This window comes from Cherax quadricarinatus, chromosome 18 (genome assembly GCF_038502225.1).
Source record: "Cherax quadricarinatus isolate ZL_2023a chromosome 18, ASM3850222v1, whole genome shotgun sequence".
Classification (NCBI taxonomy): Eukaryota; Metazoa; Arthropoda; class Malacostraca; order Decapoda; family Parastacidae; genus Cherax; species Cherax quadricarinatus.
Window position 1 is genome coordinate 3,293,444 of NC_091309.1, and position 6,446 is coordinate 3,299,889.

Genomic DNA, 6,446 nt, shown 5'->3' on the forward strand with positions numbered 1-6,446 from the left:
GGTTCGGACATGTAGAGAGAATGGAGCGAAACAGAATGACTTCAAGAGTGTATCAGTCTGTAGTGGAAGGAAGGCGGGGTAGGGGTCGGCCTAGGAAGGGTTGGAGGGAGGGGGTAAAGGAGGTTTTGTGTGCGAGGGGCTTGGACTTCCAGCAGGCATGCTTGAGCGTGTTTGATAGGAGTGAATGGAGACAAATGGTTTTTAATACTTGACGTGCTGTTGGAGTGTGAGCAAAGTAACATTTATGAAGGGATTCAGGGAAACCGGCAGGCCGGACTTGAGTCCTGGAGATGGGAAGTACAGTGCCTGCACTCTGAAGGAGGGGTGTTAATGTTGCAGTTTAAAAACTGTAGTGTAAAGCACCCTTCTGGCAAGACAGTGATGGAGTGAATGATGGTGAAAGTTTTTCTTTTTCGGGCCACCCTGCCTTGGTGGGAATCGGCCGGTGTGATAATAAAAATATTATATATATATATATATATATATATATATATATATATATATATATATATATATATATATATATATATATATATATATATATATATATATATATATATATATATATATATGTCAGGTCTTCACGAAATAAACGTAGCATCGGTGGTTCAGTGGTAGAATTCTCGCCTGCCACGCGGGAGGCCCGGGTTCGATTCCCGGCCGATGCAAATATGCTTTTGACCTGTCTTGTTTACCAGAGTAATGTACGAGGCCTATGCTATAGCGTCAGGTTGTACTGGTTCATGCTAGACAGGTTGTTCTGGTTCATGTTAGACAGGCTTTACTGGTTCATGTTAGGCAGGTTCTACTGGTCCATGTTAGGCAGGTTCTCCTGGTCCATTTATGCTAACCCTGCAAACTCGTCGATTGTGACTTATTTTCATCATTCATAACACAGTTTCAAAGATCACAGTAGTGTATCTACTACATCTGCTAGGAAAATAATGGTACGGATAACGAAAACCTTCAAAACTAGAAATGACAAACCAATGATGATTCTCTTAAAGTCGCTTGCCATGATTGTGACCAGATCTACCTGGAGTTCAGCAACACGGCCACTTGATACTGGAGTTCCGCAGGGAAGTGTCCTTGGTCCCCTGCTCTTCCTCATATACATCAATGACCTTCCAAACGTATCCCAACACCTGAAACCCATTCTCTTTGCTGATGACACGACTTTTGTCATCTCTCACCCTAATCTTGCCACCCTCAACACCATTGTGAATGAGGAGCTGATTAAAATATCGACTTGGATGACAGCCAATAAACTTACGCTTAACACTGACAAAACTTACTATATTATGTTTGGTAGCAGAGCAGGAGATGCACAAATTAACATTAAGATTGACAACACTCTAATTACCAGAAATAATGGGGGAAAATTCCTAGGCTTATACCTTGACAACAACCTGAATTTCAGCACCCATATCCAGCATATAGCCAAAAAAGTATCCAAAACGGTTGGGATCCTCTCCAAGATACGATACTACGTGCCGCAAAATGCCCTTCTCACACTATACCACTCACTTATTTATCCATACCTCACCTATGCTATTTGTGCTTGGGGATCAACTGCAGCAACACACCTAAAGCCAATAATAACCCAACAAAAAGCTGCAGTAAGAATAATCACTAAATCCCATCCCTGGCAGCACACCCCCCCACTCTTCAAAGATCTAAACTTACTCCCAGTTCAGTACATCCACACTTACTACTGTGCAATCTATATCTACAGGGCCTTAAACTCTAATATCAACCTTGACCTAAAACGCTTTCTTGATAGTTGTGACAGAACCCACAAGCATAACACCAGACACAAACATCTCTACGACATTCCCCGTGTCCGGCTAAACCTTTACAAAAATTCAATGTATGTCAAAGGCCCTAAAATCTGGAATACCCTACCTGAGAACTCTAGAACTGCAGACACATTCATCACCTTCAAAACTACCATTAGAAAACATCTTATCTCCCTGATACACCCCGTCAACTAACTACACGAATACCACCTGGTGGTTCACACTTACACTCGCTCACTCATTTGACCATAAACAGAAATATTAATCTCAGTCTTAAAATAATGAATCCTGTGATACTCCAATACTGAAACTATATACTGTGCCAAAACAAAAGCATTCACATTGCTAAACTCATAAACTAGTATTTAGTCACTTAGCCATAATACCAACTTACCTCATAATTTGTAATATTTTACAATTAAGAATAAAACTAAGTATGCCCGAAATGCCTAGCCATGCTAAGCGTTCTAGTGGTACACTCTGTAATCACAATTTTACTACATGTAAACCAAACAATAACCAAATTTCTGTAAACTCAGCATTGTAATCCTTATAGAGAATAAACTTTGAATTTGAATTACCTTTGTAACTAGTTAAGCTATTATAACTTTGGGGTCCAGTCCCTGGACCCATTATGTACCTTTGTAATCTTTTGACTACCGCCCACAGGATGGGTATGGGGTGCATAATGAAGATATTAAACTAACTCTCTCTAGGCTGGAATATTGCTGTACATTAAAGGCCCGTTTCAAGACAGGCGAAACTGCAGACCTGGAGAATATTACGGAGAACTTTCACGGCATGTATAAGTACAATAAAGCACCTAAATTACTGGGAATGGTTGAAGTCCTTTGATTTGTACTTCCTGGAATGCAGGCGTGAAAGATACATGATAATATACACTTGGAAAATCCTAGAGGGACTAGTCCCAAATTTGCACACGAAAGTCGCTCCCTACAAAAGTAAGAGATACAACATGGCAGGGGTGCCATGAGTACACTGAAAGACAACACAATGTCTGGGGCCCAAGATTGTTCAACTGCCTCCCAGTATACATAAAGGGGTTTACCAATAGACCCCTGGCTATCTTCAAGAAGGCGTTGGACAGGTACCTAAAGTCAGTACCTGATTAGTCGGGCTGTAGTTCGCGAGTCAGTTTACAGCCTGGTTGATCAGGCCCTGATCCACCACAAGGCCTGGTCATGGACTGGGCTGTGGGGGCGTTGACCCCCAAAACCTCCTCTGGGTATTCCTCACACATTATATGAGGCTTAATATTAGATAATGAGAATCATTCCGAGGAAAGAGAGGACTCCAGTTCCTCGAGTCACCAATCCTTCACTGGCATCAAGGCACCCCTTCTGAAGATTATTATTATTATTATTACAATCAAGGGGGAAGCGCTAAACCCGGAGGATTATACAGCGCCTGGGGGGGTATGTGGAAGGCATTCAGGCTTAATTTGGGGAACTGGAGCATAGATCCAATTCCCTAAATCAAGAGCCCCTCACCAACATCAAGGAACCTTCCTTGAGGGGACCCCTTCTGAAGAGTTTTGATTAATAATCCCCTCCCAAAAAAATAGTACCTGGGATACCATTTCCTGATGTGCAGGTCCCTGAGGACTGGAAGTAACTAAGTTTGAGTCAGGGCACGTAGCTCCAATTCCACGGATCGAGATCCCTTTCCCCATCATCAAGGTACCATCCATGATGGATATCATAAAGTTTACCTTAAAGGTGGGATGTTGGGAAATATACACAGTAAGATGCAGCACATGTGTGTCAGTGGTGGTATGCAGGTGTTTAGTGCACCTCAGCTGCTGTTGTAGTGTGAACACTTGTTAACACAGGTGTGTGTCTCTCTCCCACACACTGCAACAAGTCCCAGAGCTAAGGAGTATGTTCTATGAGGAGAGGTTAACGGAACTCAGCCTGATGACACTGGAGGACAGGACAAGGGAGTAATGTGATAATAAAGTATAAAATATTGAGAGGAATTGACGGGGTGAATAGATTATTATTATTATTATAATCAAGGGGGAAGCGCTAAACCCGGAGGATTATACAGCACGGGGTGAATAGAGACAGATTGTTTGAGAGATGGGAACCTGGAACACAAGGGCACAACTAGAAGTAGAAAACTCAGATGAGTCATTCCTTTGCAGATGACACCCGAATCTGAATGACAGTGTCTTCCATTGCAGACACTGCAAGGCTCCAGGCGGACATCAACCAAATATTTCAATGGGCTGCAGAAAACAATATGAAGTTCAATGATGAGAAATTTTAATTTCTCCGATATGGTAAACACGAGGAAATTAAAACTTCATCAGAGTACAAAACAAATTCCGGCCACAAAATAGAGCAAAAAACCAACGTCAAAGACCCGGGAGTGATCATGTCGGAGGATCTCACCTTCAAGGACCATAACATTATATCAATCGCAGCTGCTAGAAAAATGACAGGATGGATAATGAGAACCTTCAGAACTAGGGATGCCAAGCCCATGATGACACTCTTCAGGTCGCTTGTTCTATCTAGGCTGGAATATTGCTGCACACTAACAGCACCTTTCAAGGCAGGTGAAATTGCTGACCTAGAAAATGTATAGAGAACCTTCACAGCGTGCATAACGGAGATAAAACACCTCAATTACTGGGAGCGCTTGAAGTTCCTGAACCTGTACTCCCTGGAACGCAGGCGGGAGAGATACATGATTATATACACCTGAAAAATTCTAGAGGGACTAGTACCGAACTTGCACACGAAAATCACTCACAACGAAAGCAAAAGACTTGGCAGACGATGCAACATCCCCCCAATGAAAAGCAGGGGTGTCACTAGCACGTTAAGAGACAATAAAATAAGTGTCAGGGGCCCGAGACTGTTCAACTGCCTCTCAGCATACATAAGGGGGATTACCAATAGACCCCTGGCAGTCTTCAAGCTGGCACTGGACAAGCACCTAAAGTCGGTACCTGACCAGCCGGGCTGTGGCTCGTACGTTGGATTGCATGCAGCCAGCCGTAACAGCCTGGTTGATCAGGCTCTGATCCACCAGGAGGCCTGGTCACAGACTGGGCCGCAGGGGCGTTGACCCTCGGAACTCTCTCCAGGTAAACTCCAGGTATAGGAATGTTAGGATATATTTCTTCAGCCTTAGGAAATGGTACAACCTGGAAAGTGAAGTAGCAGAGGCAGAATCCACACATAGCTTTAAGAAACTTCAAGAAGAGGTACAATGAGGCTCTCAAAGACAGAAGATAGGGAACCTAGTAGCAACCATTGAAGAGGCAGGGCCAAGAGCTGTTAACTGACTCCTGCAAGTACATGTAGGCAAGTATATACACACACACACCTGTCAGATAAACATGCAGAAAGTCTATTAGTATTAATTTCATGTGAGCACTAAACCCATAGGGGTCATACAAAGCCTGGGGAAATGGAGCAAACTGGAGCATAAATCCAATTCCTTAGATTAGAAGCCCCTTACTAGCATCAAGAAACCTCGGGGTGAACGACTTATACAGGTTTGTACTGTGTCAGGAAAAAAAAAGCCGAGTGCAAGATAAGATAAGATAAGATTTCGTTCGGATTTTTAACCCCGGAGGGTTAGCCACCCAGGATAACCCAAGAAAGTCAGTGTGTCATCCAGGACTGTCTAACTTATTTCCATTGGGGTCCTTAATCTTGTCCCCCAGGATGCGACCCACACCAGTCGACTAACACCCAGGTACCTATTTGCTGCTAGGTGAACAGGACAATAGGTGTAAGGAAACGTGTCGGAATTTCCACCCGCCGGGAATCGAACCCGGGCCCTCCGTGTGTGAAGCGGGAGCTTTAGCCACCAGACCACCGGGCCACCTACACAAATGCAGATAAATTTTTGAACAATAGCAATGAATTGAAGAATGAATAGCAGAGGTAACTCCAGATGCCATAGCTCTCACAGAAACAAAGCTGGCTGAAATTATATCAGGTGCCATATTCCTAGGAAGGTATCAGGTGATAGACATGTAGCAAACTATACAGTAAGTTTGGTTAATTATTATTATTATTATTATAATCAAAAAGAAGCGCTAAGCCACAAGGGCTATACAGCGCTGACAAAGTTTGGTTAAGATTGGGGAACCTTGAGTAGTTTGGCGGTGATTTACAACCTGCCACCTAACAGATGACCAAGAGAGGAATACGAAGACAACAAAGCAATGGTTGACATCATAGCAGAGGCAGCTATTAGAGCACATAGGAACAAAACAGGGCTACTTATCAAGGATGGTTTGAACCACAAAGAAATAGATTGGGAGAACTTGAACCCACATAGGAATCTGGCGACATGGAGTACTAAGTTGATGAAGTGGTTAGGAAAAACTGTGTCATCATGTTAAAGATAGATAGATAGATAGATATTTATTATTATTATTATAATAAAAAAGAAGCGCTAAGCCACAAGGGCTATACAGCTGATAGATAGATAGAGAAATAATATATACAAAATATATATGATGGAACTGACAGGATCATGACAAATGTTAAAAGCAGGGAGGGATATAGTGTTAAAGTGGTTGGTATTTTTGTTTAATATATGTATGAAAGAGGGGAAGGTACCTACCTAGGGATTGGCAGAGAGCATGTATAGTTTCTT

At 42.7% G+C, this 6,446-nt stretch overlaps 1 non-coding gene across 1 annotated transcript; it reads left to right on the forward strand.

Annotated features, from left to right (window-relative positions):
- Window positions 1-597: 597 nt before the first annotated feature.
- Window positions 598-668, forward strand: TRNAG-GCC (transfer RNA glycine (anticodon GCC)). The gene has a single exon. It is a non-coding gene; the product is annotated as a tRNA-Gly (tRNA).
- The last annotated feature ends 5,778 nt before the right edge of the window (window positions 669-6,446 follow it).